The following is a 16487-nucleotide window of genomic DNA, read 5'->3' as shown; positions in this document are numbered from 1 at the left end:
GTGGGTTGGTCATAGAATGCTCTGGCATCTATGTAGCTGGTACTCCGGCATGTTGAGTCCAGCCAGCTGTGATCCTGTCTCAGAAGGCAGGGATTTTCAAGAGAGCAAATTTTATGAAGGGTGGGTGGCAGATGAAGGACATTAAGCAGATACTGTGGGAGGCTCAAAGTAAAAAAGAAAAAAAAAAACATGGTAATTTCTAATCCAAAAAGACAAAAATAACAACCTGAAGTCAAGTGCAGCTCCAGGAGTCCCATGGACTGATGGAGAGCCATCTCACTCCCTGCCTCTGAGTCTGTCTGGTTCCAGGAGATCAGTCAGATTGTTCCTATTGAAATATGAAGTGAGACAGGTGGGGAATTTCAGTATCAGCACCCAGTTCTTGGGGTGCTAGAAGCTGCCAGGAAAGGAGCTGCAGGTGTTTCCTGAACAAACAGTCCAGTGCTTTAGCCAGACAATGGGCTTTCTCTGTGTGACACACTGAGATGGAACATGGTGATTTAGGAATTAAGCCAGGTTAACTGGGAAGGGACAGATGGGAAAAGACTAAATATTTATGACATCGTGGGCTAGGGAGGAAATGATTCTGTAAATAAAGAATACTGTTAAAAATGCTATTTGGCTATTTACTTTAACAGTTTTTTTGTGATATGCTATTTTTTGTTTTATTTCCTTCTTTTGTCTGTTCCCACCACCCCTTTCCTCTCTTTCATGTATAATATGTATTTCTCAGTGAAGATATTTGCTTGGCTAAAGAAAAAAGTGTCTCCGCTCAATGGGACATCAGTAGTTAATATGAGAGCCTTTCTATGGTTTTTACTTTGACACTAATTTAACAACTGTTTATTGGATGTTTATTGTATATATCAAGCTGTGTTCTATATTCTGGGAATTTTTCAGTAAAACCAAGCAGACAACAACAAAAAAATCTCTGCCCTCATGTTGCTTTTCTAATGGCAAGATAGAGACTAGGTAGACAGACAGACAGACGGAACATTATGCATATGTTTAACTGTGAAGTTAGATAGAAAAGCAAGCAATGGAGAAAAACGTCATGGAAAGCAGGCAGCTAGGGCAGGAGTCTGGGTTGTGTTCGCAGCGGACATTTGTGTGAGGCCCAAGGAAGTGAGGACGTAAGGAAGCAATATGCTGGAAAGGTGTGCCCCAGGCAGAGGAAAAGCAAGCACAGGCAAGCCTGAGCCCTAGGACCAGTGAGCAGGTTGGTACTCTCACACACAGGGACAAGAGGAGGAAGGAAGGACAGAGAGCTGATAAACAGGTCAAGTTGCCGGGAATGCGTGAGCAGCTGGAGTTTCACTCTGAAGAACATGGAAGCCACTGCAAAGTTGGAGAAAGAGACGTGACTTGGCCAACATTTTGGTCCCGTCATTCTGGCTTCTGTTTTGTGCCTAGACTGTGGAAAGAAACTGAAGAAGGTGGGGTGCTTGTATGGAGACCGTTGAAATGAACCAATAACTGATAGTGGGGTGCCGTTTAGACAAGGGTGCCTGGAGCAAGCCTCATTTATAGATATATTTGGAAGGTAGAATCAACACTGTTTTAGTGGTTGGGAGTATACAGGAAAGGACAGCTAAAGATTGCTCCAATGACCCCTTTATCTAGGGTGAATGTGGAAGAAGCTTTTATGGATTTTGTCCAGTCTTCCTGGACTGGTTTCTCTCTGAGCACTGGGTCCCTGCAGCCTCTTGTAAGATAACCACTCAGAGACTTAATATATATTTATAATTGTTTGGCCAATGACTAGCTCGCTCTGTTATAAATTAATCCATTGCTGCTAATCTCTGTATAACCATGTGGTAGAGCTTACCAGTGATGCCCTGGCATCTTGGCTCTCTGCTGGCTACATGGCATCTCTTTTCCTGTCTTCCTTCTCTGTATCCCTTTGTTCTGATTTTCTGCTTAGCCCCATTGGCCAAAACCGCTTTATTCATCAACCAATAAAAGCAACACATATTCACAGCCTACAGAAGGACGGACATACCACAGTAGAGGGTCCAGTGGTAAAGAAGGTTCATAATGGAGCAAATTTGGGTGGGAGAATGTGATATTTGGCTTTGAACATGGCAAACTGGATGTTTTTTCTGCATGAAGATGTTGAATGGGCCAACAGGAGGATCTGGAATCTAGGGGCAGTATAAAGTTCCTATATAAATGTAGGGGTTGGAGACAATAAATTATTCAAACTAGAAGAGCTATCAGTCTCCAGAAAAGCCATGAACCTTACCCTCCACAGTGCAGAGGTTAGGGGATAAGAGCTGAGACAGATGAGGTAGGCAGAGCTCATCACTGCAGTGGGATGGTCGTCGGGGTCAGCTGTGACCTGTTAGGTGACACTCTGGGGTTAGTGTGAAGGGCATTGGTGACCTAGACAAGCAGTTCAGGTGTGGTGATGGGGGCCAGAAGTGGAATTTGTTTGAGAGAATCAGAAGTTAGAAACAGAAATTACAGATAATATGTTAGAATGCTCAGAATCCAGAGATAAGTTTTTAAATTTCCTGTCAGTTAGAATGTAAAAGAACCAGGAAAGGTGGTCCTTACTTCTAATCTCAGCATTCTAATGATGGAGGTCAGAGGATTATAAAGACCCTAATTCAATGAATCAGTTAACCATTCAACACATAGCTTTCAGACTGTTTTGTGGGAGGTGCCTATTTCAGGTAAAACCTCACAGTAAAATCTAACTCACATCCTTTTCTGACTGTATTCCACCTCTGCTGAGGATCCTGAGGCCCTCCCAGTACCAGACCTGGGATGCTCAGGATCCTGAGGCCCTCCCAGTACCAGACCTGGGATGAGTTACTTTTCTGTTGCTGTGATAAAATATTGTAACCAAAAGGCAGCTTACATCAGGGAGGGTTTATTTTGTCTTACAGTTCCAGAGAGAGATTTCATAATAGCCTGGAGGGGCATGCTGTATAGGAGGAGTAGGGGCAGGAGCAGGAAGCTCAGAGCTCACATCTCTCGCCTCAGAGCTCACATCTCTCGCCTGCTTCTAGGAAGCAGAGCGAGTGAACTACAAGTAACATGAGGCTATACACTCTTTTTTTTTTTTTTTCCGAGATAGGGTTTCTCTGTGTAGCTTTGGAGCCTATCCTGGCACTGGCTCTGGAGACCAGGCTGGCCTCGAACTCAGAGATCCACCTGCCTCTGCCTCCCAAGTGCTGGGATTGAAGGCGTGTGCCACCAACGCCCGGCTGAGGCTATATACTCTTAAAGCCCACCCCAGTAACATATGTCACCCAGCAAGGCTATGTCCTCAAAGTTCTATGACCTCCCCAAACAGCACCTCCACAAGGCTATGGGGGCATTTCTTACTCCAACACCAGATTTCCGACTTAATCTAGAAGTCCCATTTTCCCAATAGGAATGTGGAGACTGAGAGTCTTATTTGAGGATATACTAAATATTTAGTGTGAAAGCTAGAGGAGAGCTGGGTTCCCGAGTGTCAGGAGAGCATTCGGTCCATTTCTTTGGTGCCTGGAATGTGCTCTTGCCCCAGTTGGTGCTGAATGCATGTTTGTCTGACTCATGGTTGCTGGCCAGAAGACAAATGCCATACACTGTATGGACTTCACTTCGGAACCCAGATTTCTGCTGTAAATTCCTGTGCATCTATATATCGATTCTACTGCTTGGGTATGCTCTTCATGACTCACCTCAAATGCATACAAGATAAAAAGGACACCAGCCAGTGGATACTCGGAGCTCTCATTGTACTTCACGAGGTACACTCCTCCCTTTGCAGTGCAACCACACGAGAGGGTTTGCAAGGTTAATCTCCATGAATAGGCGGTAAGTGTTCCTAGCTCTCTTTAAATTCAGATGCATTTATTTATAACCTATGATGAAAGCTGTTAATGGTACCCAGTAAGGCATTCGAGATTCCTCACACAGTGGTTGTCTGCCCCTCCCCCAGGAGGTCTGTTTCCTACGTGGCAAACAGATCTTGTAAGAATGCAAATGAGGGGAATGTGGGATCCCTGCACTGTGATTTTTGTGTATATTGAGCATCATGCTGGCTACATAGTTTCTTTTTTTCTTTTGCACAAATCTATAGATCTGAACTTTCTGTAAACATGTGCACTCATGTGCATACGTCAGTGTGTACGGGTATACTGTACACTGAAGGATAAGTTAAGTGTCACATGGCAGCCATCTTTGAACTCAACATCTTTTAACACCTCTTGTCTCAGGCGAGGTAAAAGCAAAATGGGGAATCTGAAAGGCTCTCTAGCCTCATAGCTGTCTTTGCTCCTTCCAGGTTGTACTCAGCCAGTGTCCCTGCCCTGTAGGATCCATGTAGTACAATTCCACCCATGGGAATGGCTCCTATCTATTTTCTTGATGTAACTTAAGTAGCTTTTCTCCTGGAGGAGTACAGTGAGATAGACTAGGGTTTCTGTTTGGATGATGCCATAAGAACTAACATACCTTATTATTGCTTTTTACATTATTATCTTTAGAAAAATTATGTAACTTACATTTGTATCTGTGTGGGTATTTTCATGCCATGGTATACATGTGATGATCAGAGGACAAATAGAGTTGGTTCTCTCCTTCCACCCTGGGGGTGCAGAGGCTCAAACTCAGGTCATCAGGCTTGACTGCAGGCATATTTACTCACTTAGCCATCCATCCAGCCCCAAATCATTGTCTTAATGGATTTAGAAATTTTAAAAAAAGAGGTAGGCCAGGAACTGTTTCCGGTTCCGGTTTGACATTGCTGCTCAGAAACATCTGAGGCAAGCAACCTGCCTGTCGGACCCAGTTCGGCGGCTGCGGTGGGTTCCAAACACTGATCACCCAGAGGCAGCCCGGCCTCCATCCACCAGCCCAGGTAGGCCAGGTGCTGTTTCCGGCTCCTGCTTGTCGTCACTGCTCAGAGTCATCTGATACAAGTGACCATACGGAGTTCGGAGTTGAGAGTTTGGCAGCAGGATCCCACACACCAGGCCCGGTGACAGCTCCGCCTCCAACTGCCCACCCAGCGGGACCAGCACGCCTGGACATTGCCGACACCCGGGTAACAGTGACACCTCCATCCACCAGAAGAGAACTGACATCAGAGTATTGGATCTGTTTGCATCTACCAGAAGGGATCCTTGGTCCCACACCCACCAGGAGAACAAGAAACACTTGCTACACCCTCCAGAAGAAAGGATGAGAAGAGGACAAGGTAAAAGGACACCCAACAACAGAAAACCCAATATGACACTACCGGAGACTAGGAACCATACACCAGTAAGACCTCAATATCACGATGCAGATGAACCAGAAGAGAATGACCTTAAAAACATCTTCAGGAAAATGATAGAGGACCTCAAAGAGGAAATGAGAAAATCCCGTAAAGAAATGGAAGAAAAAACAAACCAAAAAAAAAAAAAATACAAGAAACAGTTAAAGACTTAAAAACCGAAATAGAGACAATAAAGAAAGCACAATCTGAGGCAATGCTGGAAATAGAAAAGCTGGGTAAACGATCAGGAACTACAGATGTAAGCATGACCAACAGAATACAAGAGATGGAAGAGAGAATCTCAGGAGTTGAAGACACACTAGTGGAAATAGATTCATCAACCAAAGAAAATCTGAAGTCCAACAAATCCCTAACAGAAAATATCCAGGAAATATGGGATACTATGAAAAGACCAAACCTAAGAATAATAGGTATAGAAGAAGGGTGATGAAGAAATCCAACTCAAAGGCACAGAAAACATATTCAACAAAATCATAGAGGAAAAATTTCCCAACATAAAGAAAGACATGCCAATGAAAGTACAAGAAGCCTACAGAACGCCAAATAGATGGGACCAAAAAAAAAAAAAAAAAAAAAAAAAAAAAAAAAAAGGTCTCCTTGCCACGTAATAATCAAAACACCAAGCATACACAACAAAGAGAAAATATTAAGAGCAGCAAAGGAAAAACGTCAAGTAACCTATAAAGGCAAACCCATCAGAATCACCCCTGACTTTTCCTTGGAAACTCTGAAAGCCAGAAGGTTCTGGATCGATATTCTACCTACACTAAGAGACCATGGATGCCAGCCCAGACTACTATACCCAGCAAAGCTTTCAATCAATATAGATGGAGAAAACAAGATATTCCATGATAAAACCAGATTCAAACAATACATATCTACCAATATAGCCCTACAGAAAGTACTGGAAGGTAAACTGCAACCCAGGGAAGTTAACTACAACCAGAAAAACATAGGCAATAGATAATCCCAATTTCCCAACAGTCAAAAGAAAAAAGGGATAGAATTCCACACATAATCTTGTCACCATCACCAAATCAAAAACAATCAAGAATGAACAATAATCAATGGTCATTAATATCCATCAACATTAATGGTCTTAACTCTCCTATAAAAAGTCACAGATTAGCAGAATGGATAAGAAGACAGAATCCTTCCTTCTGCTCCTTACAAGAAACTTACCTCAACCTCAAAGACAGACATCACCTAAGAATTAAAGGCTGGGGAAAGATCTTCCAATCAAATGGACCCAAGAAACAAGCGAGGGTAGCAATCCTAATATCCAACAAATTGGACTTTAAACTGAAATCAGTCAAAAGAGATGAAGAAGGTCACAGGAGAAACCCATCAGGATGAAGTCTCAATTCTGAACATTTATGCCCCAAATACTAAGGCATCCACGTTTGTGAAAAAAACATTACTAAAACTCAAATCACACATAAAACCACACACACTTATAGTGGGAGACTTCAACACCCCACTCTCACCACTGGAGAGGAACACAAGACAGAAACTTAAGAAACAAAAGAACAAATAGAAGTTATGGCGCAACTGGACTTAACAGATATCTATAGAACATTCCACCCAAATACAAAACAATTTACCTTCTTCTCAGTGCCACATGGAACCTTCTCTAAAATCGACCACATACTTGGCAACATAGCAAACCTCAACAAGTACAAAAAAATTGAAATAACCCCCTGTGTCTTATCAGACCACCATGCTTTGAAATTAGAATTCAACAACAAGAACTACAGAAAACCTACAAACTCATGGAAATTAAGTAACACCCAATTGCACAATTCATGGGTATAGGAAGAAATAAAAAAAATTAAAGATTTCCTAGAATTCAATGAGAATGCAGACACAACATATCCAAACCTATGGGATACTCTGAAAGCAGTGCTAAGAGGAAAGTTCATAGCGCTAAATGCCCACATGAAAAAACAGGAGAATAATCACACTAGAGAATTAACAGCATAACTGAAAGCTTTAGAAAACAAAGAAGCCAATAACACCCCAGAGGAGCAGAAGCCAGGAAATAATAAAGTCGAGGGCTAAAATCAATGAAATGGAAACTAAGAGAATAATACAAAGAATCAATATAATGAAGAGTTGGCTCTTTGAAAAAATCAACAAGATAGACAAACATTTATCCAAACTTACCAAACAACAAAGAGTGAACATGCAAATTAATAAAATCAGGAATGAAAAGGGGGTCATAACAGACACAGTGGAAATCCAGAGAATCATCAGGTCATACTTCAAAAACCTATATTCCTCAAAATTTGAAAATCTAAAGGAAATGGACAATTTCTGGACAGATTTCACTTACCAAAAATTAAATCAAGAACACTTAAGCAACTTAAATAGACCTATAACCTCTCATGAAATTGAAGCACTCATTAGAAGTCCCCCTACCAAAAAAAGCCCAGGGCCAGATGGCTTCAGTGCAAAATTCTACCAGAAATTCAAAGTACAGCTAATACCAATTCTCCTCAAAGTATTCCACACAATAGAAGCAGAAGGGTCATTACCAAACTCTTTTTATGAGGCCACAAAAACCTTGATACTCAAGCCACACGAAGACACAACTAAGAAAGAGAACTATAGATCAATATCCCTCATGAACATTGACGCAAAAATTCTCAATAAAATATTGGCAAATCGAATCCAAGAACACATCAGAGAAATCACCCATCCCGATCAAGTAGGCTTCATCCCAGGGATGCAAGGATGGTTCAACATACGAAAATCCATTAATGTAATCCACCATATAAACAGACTGAGGAAAAAATCACATGATCATCTCACTAGATGTTGAAAAAGCCTATGACATCCCTTCATGATAAAGGTTTTGGAGAAATCAGGGATAACAAGAACATACCTCAACATAATAAAAGCAATATACAGCAAGCCAACAGCCAACATAAAATTAAATGGGGAGAAACTCAATGCAATTCCTCTAAAATCAGGGACAAGACAAGGCTGTCTACTCTCTCCATACCTCTTCAATATTGTCCTGGAAGTTCTAGCTAGAGCAATAAGACAACAAAAGGAGATCAAGGGAATACAAATCGGAAAGGAAGAAGGCTAACTCTCACTGTTTGCCGATGATATGATAGTCTACATAAGTGACCCAAAAAACTCTACCAGGGAACTCCTACAGCTAATAAACATCTTCAGCAAAGTGGCAGGATACAAGATTAACTTAAAAAAATCTGTAGCTCTACTATATACGATGACACATTGGTGGAGAAAGAAATCAGAGAAGCATCACCGTTTACAATTGCCACAAACAACATAAAATACCTTGGGGTAGCACTAACCAAAAATGTGAAAGACCTGTACCATAAGACTTTTGAGTCTCTAAAGAAAGAAATTAAAGAAGATACCAGAAAATGGAAAGATCTCCCATGCTCTTGGATAGGTAGGATCAACATAGTAAAAATGGCAATCTTGCCAAAAGCAATCTACAGATTCAATGCAATCCCCATCAAAATCCCAACACAATTCTTCACAGAACTTGAAGGAACAATTCTCAACTTTATATGGAGAAACAAAAGACCTACTATAGACAAAACGACCCTGTACAATAAAGGAACTTCTGGAGGCATCACCATCCTTGACTTCAAGCTCTATTACAGAGCCATAGTTCTGAAAAAAAGCTTGGTATTGGCACAAAAATAGACAGGTAGACCAATGGAATAGAATTGAAAACCCTGATATTAACCCACACACCTATGAACACCTGATTTTTGACAAACAATCCAAATTTATATGATGGAACCAAGAGAACATCTTCAACAAATGGTGCTGGCATAACTGGATGAGGACCATGAAGAAGACTACAGATAGATCCAAACCTATCACCATGCACAAAACTTAAATCAAAATGGATCAAAGACCTCAATATAAACCCAGCCACACTAACCCTATTAGAAGACAAAGTGGGAAATACCCTTGTATTAATTGGTACAGGAGACTGCTTCCTGAACATTACACCAGTAGCACAGACACTGAGGTCAACAATTGATACATGGGACCTCCTGAAACTGAGAAGGTTCTGTAAGGCAAAGGACACAGTCAGCAAGACAAAACGGCAGCCCACAGCCTGGGAAAAGATATTCACCAACCCCACATCTGACAGAGGGTTGATCTCCAAATTATACAAAGAACTCAAGAAGCTAGTCCCCCAAACACCAAACAACCCAATTAAAAAGTGGGGTACAGAACTAAATAGACAATTCTCAATAGAGGAATCTAAAATGGCTGAAAGACCCATGAGAAAGTGTTCAACATCCTTAGGCATCAGGGAAATGCAAATCAAAACAACTCTGAGATACCATCTTACTCCTGTCAGAATGGCTAAAATCAAAAATGCCAATGACAGTTTATGCTGGAGAGGATGTGGAGAAAGGGGAACACTCCTCCACTGCTGGTGGGAGTGCCAACTTGTACAGCCACTTTGGAAATGAGTATGGCGACTCCTCAAGAAAATGGGAATCAGTCTACCACAAGATCCAGCAATTCCACTCCTAGGCATATACCCAAAAGAAGCACATTCATATAACAAGGACATCTGTTCAACCATGTTCATAGCAGCACTATTTGTAATAGCCAGAAACTGGAAGCAGCCTAGATGCCCCTCAACCAAAGAATGGATAGAGAAAATGTGGTACATTTACACAATGGAGTACTACTCAGGAAAAAAAAAAAACAATGGAATCTTGAAATTTGCAGGAAAATGGATTGAACTGGAAGAAACCATTCTGAGTGAGATAACCCTATCACAAAAAGACTAACATGATATGTACTCACTCATATGTGGACCTGCTTTATGATACATCGTAGTGACCATGCTTTATCAGAGCTGTTTTTAATGATGTTGCCCAGAATGGTTTCCTCCCAGATGATGACTGAGAAACTAATTTTAAAAAAAATGGTGCCAAGTACCACAAGAATAACAGAATGGATATTTTGCTGTGCTGTTTTCTGGGATTTTGTTTTTTTACTTTGTTGTTGTTTGTTTGTTTGTTTTTTAAAATGGAGTGTGCTGGAAAAAAAAGAAATTAAAAAAAAAAGCTCAACAATTCTCCCACAACAAACTGGTATTTTCACTTCTCCTAATTATAAGACCACAGAAATCACAAACTGCAAAGCCAGCTCTGATTCAGCACCCAGAGATGGTGACAACTCACACATCAGCCACATACTTTTAAGTCATTTTCTGGTATGCTCTGTAATACTGGTGTGATTTTTTTTTTTTTTTTTTTTGGTTACTAAAGGCATAGCACAATGACTTGTAATTACCTTTTGCTTTTGGGACCATGTACTATTCCACATAAGTCAGTAATGGCACCTCCTCAGATTTCACCCGCAGAAAACCACAGAAACAATTTTGTTCATTCGTTAGCTTTAAAGGTGGAAAGTGTCATATGCTGTGTTGAGTGCCTACCAGACTTGTAGTGACATAAAGACCAGTGAGTTTGGAGGAAGGCTGGGTGCATCCTTCTGGTGAAGGGCAGTTGTAGGGCCAGGCGTCCAAATCCTGAGATTTGTCCCTTTTAGGGACAGCATGTTTGTGGGGCAACTTAATTTATTACACAAATACAAACCTTCGAATTAAGTTCTCCCTTTTGAAGCCTGTCTCTGAGTGAGGACAGTGCCACTAGCGGTGCCTGTGTGTTGTATGCTGGCAGAGTGTGAGGGCTGCATGTAGGGTTGCTGATGTGTGAGGAACTTCTGTGGTATCTTGTTTCTCATTGCTGGGGAGGTTGGTAGGACACTGCGGGTGCGGCCTCACCTGTGTTTCCCAGCAAGCATACCTTATATTAAAACATCACTGGGAGTGCTGCTGTTGCTTCCTATATAGCAACTACTCCAACCCTCTATCCTCATTGAAGGCTGTTCTAGGAAGTCACAACATGGTGAGCCCGATTTGGTAAAATTACTATTAATGATCATCTGTATGTTCTTGTACAGCACCCTTTAATAAAGAGAGGGGCAAACCCACTGAAGTAGAAGTAGAAAGAAAATGCCTGTTTCTGATTAATTGCAATGCCTCTTCCTGGAGGTGAGCAAGGGTTCATGGCTGTGTCCTGGGGTGCCTTGTGCTATAATGGTCATCCTCTTCCCCTGTACTTCTTGTTGTGTTTGTCTTTTACTCATTGCTTGCCTTATTTCTTTTTGTTGTTTCTTTAAAAATTTAAATTAGAAACAAGCTTTTTTCTTTCTCTCCATTTTATTTAAATTAGAAATAAAATTACTTGTCAATCCCAGTTCCCTCTGCATCCTCTCCTACCTTGCCCCCCCCCCCCCAACTAACAATAACCCTACCTATCCCAACCCCTTTCTGCTCCTCAGGGAGGGTGAGGCCTTCCATGGGGATCTTCAACGTCTGTCATATCATTTGGAGCAGGGCCTAGGCCCTCCCATGTGTGTCTAGGCTGAGAGCATCCCTCTATGTGGACTGGGCTCCCAAAGTCCATTCGTGTACTAGGGATAAATACTGTTCCACTAACCAGACCTCCAAATTGACATCCACATTCAGGGGGTCTGGATCGATCCTAAGATGGTGTCCCAGCTATCAGTCTAGGGTCCATGAGCTCCCCCTTGTTCAGGTCAGCTGTGTCTCTGGGTTTTTCCAGTCTGGTCTTGACCCCTTTGCTCATCACTCCTCCCTCTCTGCAACTGGATTCCAGTGTTTAGCTGTGGGTGTCTGCTTCTGCTTCCATCAGCTATTGGATGAAGGCTCTAGGATGGCTTGCCTTATTTCTTGAACTTTATTTTTATTATAAGAAATTTTCTACCTTACAGGAGGAGAGGCGGTATAGATTTATATAAAAGTCAATGAGGTATTTGGATTTTTGTAATAAGAGCTGTAATTATGTACTGGTTATGATAAATTTCTCATTTGTAATTTTAGGGACTTATTTTAAATTTTGTATTATATTTAGTGTGTGCACGTGTGTTTGAGGTATAAGACAACTTGTATAAGTCAGTTTTTTCCTTCTACCACATGGGTACATAGTCTTAAACTAAAGTCATCAACTCACTGAGCCGCCTTGCCAGCCCAGGGACCTACAAGTGCTTACATAGCTGCTTGACCTCCTTGTTCCTTACAACCTGAGGACACCAAGAAGGGTTCCCATGGCAAGTGACAGGCTTTGATGTCAGAAAGATGGAGCCAGCATCACTGTTTGCAGGTTTGTGAATGGTAGATGTGTGAACCAAATGAGTCAGTGCTGCTGTATGAATTTTAACAGAAATAGCTCACATAGATTGCTCTGCCAATTCACAAAAAAGGCTGCTTTTCACAGCTGAGAGCTAATGCTGTATATAGGTCCTTATTTTGTGATTGAGATTCCATCTGTGAAAATCAAACTTTAAAAAAAAAAAAGAGTGTAAGAAAAATCAAGAACAACTTTTTGTTGCCTTTAACTACTAGAATGTTGACTCTACCAAATGGATTAAATTTAGTCCCTGCAAAGCTGATTTGTCCCACTGTTCTGCATTTGGCTTTAGAATGCTCAGATTCTTGGGTTGCTGGGGCTTAGGTTCTGCTGTTGAAATATACCGATTTTTGCAGTATTTTGGAAGGCACATGAAACACTAGAATATTCTGTTTCTGTCCTCGTGTCAGGATGTAAAATTCCTTGTCTTCTCAAAGTTGACAAAATCTTAGAAAACCTGCTCTTCACTGTCCATTTCCTTTCTCTTTTCCTGCATGGTATGTCCTGACTGACCAGTACTAGTTTATGCATCATCAGAATGACGTTCAGGATAGTAAAAAGAGTTTTCTCTTGGTTTGATTGAACATTTGTTTAACTTTGCATAGCTCAAGGACTCTGAGGTGAAGATTTGAGCCAGTGTGTCTTAAGTTCCTGTCAATGTTAAGCTATGAATTTCTAAGAGGTTTCATCAAAGTTTGGATAGAGATGTAGAAAAGACCCAAAATTTGGATAGACTTCTATTATTACTATATTGATTGTAGCCATTTTAATTTGTTATTACTGTTGTTGGTGGTGTGTGTACATGCATGCAAGGGCAGGTGTTTGAAAGTCAGAGGTCAGTTGTAGGAGTCGGTGCTCTTTCTTTCCACCATGTGGGTCCTGGGGATTGAACTCAGATCACTGAGCCTGGTCTCAAGCTCCTTTGTCCACTGAGCCATCTTACCAGCCTTCATTCTAACAATTTTTCTAAGAAATCAAGAGAATTATGGCACAAATAAATGCTATTTTCTTCATTTGAAAAGTTCTTTTTCTTTTCAACAAGAGGAGTTATTTGAATATAATAAATGATTTTAACTCTGGTTTCTGAGTTCTTCATTTTGCATTATACATATGAAATCACCATGACATTATCATTAAAATGTTTCTAATATTTAATAATCATTGGTTTTTCTAAACTTCTAAATTGGTACGAATACTCAGCAAGGTCTGGAAAGAATAGATAAAACAGTAAATAAAAAGTACTTTGTCTGTCTTTGGTTTGAGTTTTGCTCCTTTGAAAATATTTCCTGGTTCTGGTGTGTCAACGTGTAATATAGGAATAAAAAAGCACTGGTCCAGTACTTCAGCAGCATGGATCCTAAAGGTCTGTGGTTCCTAAGTTTCTGAAATACCCAATGACAGAAAAAGCTACAGAGACTGGGTACTGTATCCAAGAATTACCTAAGTACTTGTGTCTTTAAATTTTTTAACTTTAATAATTAACAAAATACAACTAAATATTTTAGTAAAATGTTCTTAGCCAAAGAGAGGGCCTCATGTAAGTGAGCTGTCTATCTACTTCTCAGAGTCAGTCTTGGAGGGCCATCAGAATCACTTCAAAGAAACTCTAGAAACATCTGCTGTTTAGGCTACAGCTCAAGCCATTGAGAGCAGTGGCCTGGGCTTGTACCCAGATAGCAATAGTTTTGAAATATGCTTAGACCATTTCAATGTGCAGCTGGGGTGAGAGTGTTTAATTTATTGGAGTATCACATGTACTTTACTTGTTAGAAGACCAGAATATGTAAGGTTTTTGTTAGGGATGTGTAGTGGAAATGGTCTTCATAAGAGAGCTTGGATCTTGCTGGAAGCCTACCTTTATCAACACCAGCTGTGTTAGCTTCAGCTGATACATTACCCTGGTCTGACATTTCATTTCAGTGTTTCTATTGAAGTTTAATGCTTAATTGCATTATAGTATTTTTTGAGTGTTTTCCTGTAGCACATCAAGAATTAACAAATTCAGATACCTACTCATTCATTTTGATTCACGTTGGTCATGTGAGAGACTTTCAGTTTGTTTGACTAAAGACATGTCATTCAAGTTTTGAGATTTTATGAATTTGAAACTTAATGGGTTGATATCATTAGCTAATAAGGAAGATCTTGCTAAGCAAATCATGGTACAAGTCCTTCCAGGGCACTGTTAAAGCCTACTTTGGAAAACCAGCTGTTTTGACAATATTCATGGATTGGCATGCTTATCATAGGAAAATCCAAAAACAGATCTTGAAAGGGACACAAGGCAAACTTGAGAAAATGGAGATTATAGGGGGCTGGTGGGAGGCCTGGATCTCTTTCTGAGGCTACTTGTGCTAGCAGCCGAACAGATAGGATGTCCTGAATCAGGGGATCTTATGAGGCTTAGATTAGATTACTCATTGAACAAATCTGTTGTTCACTGATTACCTGTTACAGACAGACTAGCTTTAACATATACAAAGGGTGTAAGGAAGAAAATGTGTGCCCTGGGGGGAGTTAGAAGAAGAGTCAGTTCATATTTTTATTTTAGTATGTGTGTGTGTGTGTGTGCTTGTGTGTGTGAAGACCAGAGGCCAGCACTGTATGTCTTCCTTGAGCCTTCTACATTATGTAATCATCATCATTGTTATTTTTTTGAGAATAGAGTCTCTGACTGAACCTGGAGCTTGCTTATTGGCTAGACTGTCTGGTCAGCAAGCCCTGGAATTCTCTTCTCTCTGCTTCTCCTTTGCTGGTAATTCAGGTACATACTTTCATTCATAGTTTTTGTACATAGTTGCTGGGATCCAAACACAGGTCATCACACTTTGCAGCAAATACAGCAAACACTTTTCCACAGAGCCATCTCCCCAGCCCCAAGTCTTCACATTTTTAGAGAATTCATGCCGTAAATTTTTGTATAGGGGCTTGTTTTTTTTTTCTCCTCTTTTAATTGAGTTTTGGAGACAAGTTCTAATTATATAGCCCAGACTAGCATCAGACTCACAATCCCTGTGCCTCACTCTCCTGAGTGCTTAGATTACAGGTGTGCAACAATGTTCGGCCCTGTCTGTATTGTCAGCCTCACATTTCCATGCCTTACTGTACATAGCAGGCATGAAACATTGAGTGTTGGTTATAGGGATGAATGAATCAACCTCATGTTGAGGTTCCATATGAATGTGAGCATGGCTGTCTAACTTTAGAGCCTTTTAAACTATAACAAAGGCATGTTCTTCATTTAGAGTCTAACCATTTCAGTGACCCTGAGACCACTTGCTTTTCGCTAATGTTCCTTTCATGCTTGGCATTCACCTGAAGTCCAATATTCCTCGTGGAAAGGAAGATAAATTCTTCCCTTGACATTACATTTTTCTGCTAAGTTAAAAATTGTAGCTTCATAAATGAGATTCTGAACATCTGGATTTTGATCTTTCCACCATACAGGATGATAGTTCAGCTCTGGCCACATCTGCACCGTGCAATCTGATTGCATTCGGTACACAGAGTTTCTAACTTAGGTGGTGCAGCCAACTAAGAGCTTGTGGAAAGCACTTGGATCCAATTCTGTTATGGGGGTCTGGGTGTTTTTTTTTCTATGTCCTTTGAGATTGTGAACAAATGGAAAAATTACAATGCTCTTCTCATAAAGATTGACAAAAATTCTTTGACTTAACTTTTGTTCTTAGTGATAGCTAATATTTTCTCTCAGATTGCAGCTATCCCCTCAGATGCTCTCAGCTAGTGCAACCCTACCGTGGTTAGCAGAACTGGGAAGACATTGGTGGGCTATGCACAGTCTTTATTTTGATATTTTATTTTAATGGAAAGTTGGAGTTGAAATGACTCGGCATTTGATACAGGTATACTACTCTTATTTGGTACAGAAATTGGGCCTTGATAGCTGAGGAGGCTATGATAGTCACCATTACTGGGAACCTGTGACTCTTCCTTCCTAAAGTTCCTTCTGTTAG

The 16487-nt window shown here is 40.7% G+C and overlaps 1 protein-coding gene across 2 annotated transcripts in view; it reads left to right on the top strand.

Annotated features, from left to right (window-relative positions):
- Ldlrad4 (low density lipoprotein receptor class A domain containing 4) overlaps positions 1-16487 on the top strand; it is a 353415-nt gene that overhangs the window by 155354 nt on the left and 181574 nt on the right. The window lies entirely within an intron of this gene.

Source organism: Cricetulus griseus, chromosome 2 (assembly GCF_003668045.3).
Source record: "Cricetulus griseus strain 17A/GY chromosome 2, alternate assembly CriGri-PICRH-1.0, whole genome shotgun sequence".
In the NCBI taxonomy this organism is placed as follows: domain Eukaryota; kingdom Metazoa; phylum Chordata; class Mammalia; order Rodentia; family Cricetidae; genus Cricetulus; species Cricetulus griseus.
This window is presented reverse-complemented; position numbering and strand designations above follow the sequence as displayed.